General features: G+C 43.7%; 1 pseudogene; it reads left to right on the top strand.

Annotated features, from left to right (window-relative positions):
* The first annotated feature begins 1339 nt into the window (after window positions 1–1339).
* On the top strand, window positions 1340–2134 carry LOC140636914 (peptidyl-prolyl cis-trans isomerase A pseudogene; annotated as a pseudogene).
* The last annotated feature ends 1561 nt before the right edge of the window (window positions 2135–3695 follow it).

The following is a 3695-nucleotide window of genomic DNA, read 5'->3' as shown; positions in this document are numbered from 1 at the left end:
AAAACACAGTCACAAAACTTCTGAATCTGTAGAAGTGCATTTTTTAAAGATTTTATTTATTTATTCATGAGAGACAGAGGCAGAGACGTAGACAGAGAGAGAAGCAGGCTCCATGCAGAGAGCTGGATGTGGGACTCAATCCCTGGACTCCAGGATCACGCCCTGAGCCAAAGGCAGACGCCCAACCGCTGAGCCACCCAGGCGTCCCTATGTGCATTTTTAATGATGTACCAGGTGGCTTTCTGATGAGCAGGTTTAAAAGGCTTTGTCATATAGCTTAGCTTGCAAATACTCTGGCTTTTAAGTCAGACCCATCTGCTTCTTGAACCTCTCTTTACCAAACTCCAAGATCTCAGTAAGTTTATCAACTTAGACTCTAAGTTTCAGCTTAAAGCCTTATCCAGTTTGTAAACTAGGAATGATCATTATACATAATTAATAAGATTGTAGCAAAGATGAAATGTGATATTATGTAATGCATTTACTCCAGTGCCTGGCAGAGTAAATGCTCAATTAATGTAAGGCTATTATCAAGTGCCTACTGTGCGCTAATTCTTGGCACGCTACCTCTACACTTCCTGCCAAGGTATCATTATCTTCATTTTGCAGATAATACTAAGCCACATATATACTGAATGGCTATTATGAGACAACAGGCTCATAAAATTTGGCTACCTTATCCAAGATCATAAAGCCAGCCACTGTCAGAGCCAGGATATCAATCTAAACATTTGCTGCTTCAAGCCTACCATCTTGACACCGTGCCACACTGAGACACACACAAGATCTTTTCTTCTTTAAAATGCTACAGCATTCCTTTTGTATCTCTCATGATATTACTGTGTTTCTGTCGAGTTTTCAACTTATTTCTCTCATGTTTTGTTGCCTCTATAGATCATTGGTTCTCAACTGGGGCTAATTTCCCCCCTGAGGACATTTGATAATGTCTGGAGATAATTTTGATTGTTACAATTTGGGAGTAGGGAGAAACAGTGCTACTAGTAGATAGGGGCCAGTGATGTTACTAAACACCATACAATGCACAGAAGAGACCTTCACAAGAATCATCCAGTTCAAAATGTCACTAATGCCTAGATAGGGGCAGCTGTAGACTATAAGTTCCCTAAGAACAGGCACTAGGAACCACCCGTGTTATATCCTCTGCAGCAGTCCTCAACATTCTGCATTTCAAAACTACTTGGGGAGCTGCCTAAATCCTCCCAAAGTCTGACTACATGGGTCTGGATGGCCCGGGCATCAACATTTTTTAAGGCTCCTGACTTGATGGAAATTTTCCAAAATTGGGTTGGGACAATGTTCACACAATTCTGCAAATGTCCTATAAACCATTGAATCAGGCAGACGCCGCCGCCCCGGAGTGGCCGTCGCTGTCCAGCCATGGTCAACCCCACCGTGTTCTTTGACATCGCGGTGGACGGCGAGCCTTTGGGCCGCGGCTCCTTCGAGCTGTTTGCAGACAAAGTTCCAAAGTCAGCAGAGAACTTTCGTGCTCTGAGTACTGGAGAGAAGGGATTCGGTTACAAAGGTTCCCGCTTTCACGGGATTATCCCGGGATTTATGTGCCAGGGTGGGGACTTCACGCGTCACAATGGCACTGGCCGCAAGTCCATCCACGGGGAGAAGTCTGATGACGAGAACTTCATCCTGAAGCACACGGGGCCTGGCATCTTGTCCATGGCCAACGCTGGACCCAACACAAACGGTTCCCAGTTTTTCATCTGCACCGCCAAGACTGAGTGGTTGGACGGCAAGCATGTGGTCTTTGGCAAGGTCAAGGAGGGCATGAACATCGTGGAAGCCATGGAGGCTTCGGGTCCAGGAAAGGCAAGACCAGCAAGAAGATCACCATCGCCGACTGTGGACAGATCTGATGAATCTAACTCCTGTTTTATCTGAACTTCCAGACCCGTTCCTTTAGCTCAGGAGAGCGCCCCTCCACCCCCACCTGCTTGAAATAGCCCAGTCTCCGCACTCTCACTGCAGTTCTGCGGCTCCGTGGTTCCTTCCCCCAGGTCTAGCTGGATTGCAGAGTTCAGTTTATGATGATGAAATAAAATCTAAACCACAAAAAATAAAATAAAATAAAATAAACCATTGAATCATATCCTTAAAATGGGTAAATTCTATGAGTATATAAGTTAAACCTCAACAAAACTGGTTTTAAAAAAGAAACTAAAATCTCTCCAGGTCTTCTTATATTCCCTCCATGAGTGAGAACTGCTATTCTTAAGCCTTTATATAATGTTTTGTTCATAGTAGCCACTCAGCAAATATTAATAGTGTAAACTGAAATATAACTGAATTGATACAAATGAGTAGAACAAATGGCCTCTATATTAAAGCCAGAATATAACTACTTTAAGCTCTTTTGAAGGTTATAAGCTCTTCATAGAAATTTGTATTACATAAAGAGGTGTAAAGACCTTTGACTGGAGAGTCTTGGCAATTGGACGCCCTGGAGCTGGCTGAGTGACTGCCTTCCTGGGAACCACTATGGCATGGAAATTGAAAAGGCACCCCATATGCATTCCCATCAAGCAGGGCATCCGGCTTTCTGCACCCAGAAAAATAGGGAGCGTCTTGAGGATTCACCAGGAAAATTCACTGGGAAAATGAAGAGCTATGAAATAATCCATATGGCTTAAAGATTTTTTAAGATGTATTTATTTATTTGAGAGAGAGAGAGGGTGCATGTATGCAAACGGGTAGAGAAAGGAGCAGAAGGAGAGAGACTCTCAAGCAAACCCCACCACCACCCTACTGAGCACAGAACCCAAAGAGGGCTTGCTCTCGTTACCCTGAAAAGTTTAAACTACTTCTTTGAATTTGCAGTTCAGTCATGATCTGAGCCACCCAGGCACTCCTGGCTTAAAGATTTTATAAGAAATATAGCTATCACTACCCTCTCTTACCAATTAAATTCTAATTTTCTGATTGGGAGCAGTAGGATGAAACTGACCTATTTTAGTGGTTTGGTATGTCATCATTGGCCCATGGGAAATTAGGAGTTTAAATGAACTAGAAAAAGAGAACCCTTTTGGCTCTGAGTGTTGCCTTATTATGTGGAGAAAAGAGTGATTATCTACTTTAGGTTTATCATAGAAGAAATAAATTGTCCACCTCCCTTTGTGGCAGCAGAATAAGGAGAAGTTGGGGTCATTGGGGAGGAGAAAAGAGAAACCAATTGGAAAAGGCCTCTGGTTGCCTGAGGTTGGTGCTATAAGAAGTAAAGTGACTCTAGGTACACACAGAAATACTTGGCACTTCCCTCTGCATTGAGGGTCACTGTCTGTCCAAGAGTGACATTTTGTTTCACTTTCTGATAATGAGCTTTTCCTGCACACCCATCCAGATATTTTGCACCTGACCAAGATGTTTTCCTGGAGGCCTCTGGGAAGGCTGGGAGCATCCTCATCATGATGTCCACAAGTATTTAATAAGTACCAGGTCTGCTAAGCACAGGAGAGGGGAAATGGAGAGAGGAAGCAGGGGGTAAGGTGAAAAGAAGGGGAAGAAAGTTCATGCCAAGCTCTTCCTGGTGAGTTAAGACTTACATCATGAAATGAAATTACAATCAAGATAGAAAAGGGATGCCTGGGTGGCTCAGCAGTTGAGCATCTGCCTTTGACTCAGGGCGTCTGCCTTCAGCTTGTGGCGTTCCACACTGGGCTCCT

Source organism: Canis lupus, chromosome 7, assembly GCF_048164855.1.
Source record: "Canis lupus baileyi chromosome 7, mCanLup2.hap1, whole genome shotgun sequence".
In the NCBI taxonomy this organism is placed as follows: domain Eukaryota; kingdom Metazoa; phylum Chordata; class Mammalia; order Carnivora; family Canidae; genus Canis; species Canis lupus.
This window is presented reverse-complemented; position numbering and strand designations above follow the sequence as displayed.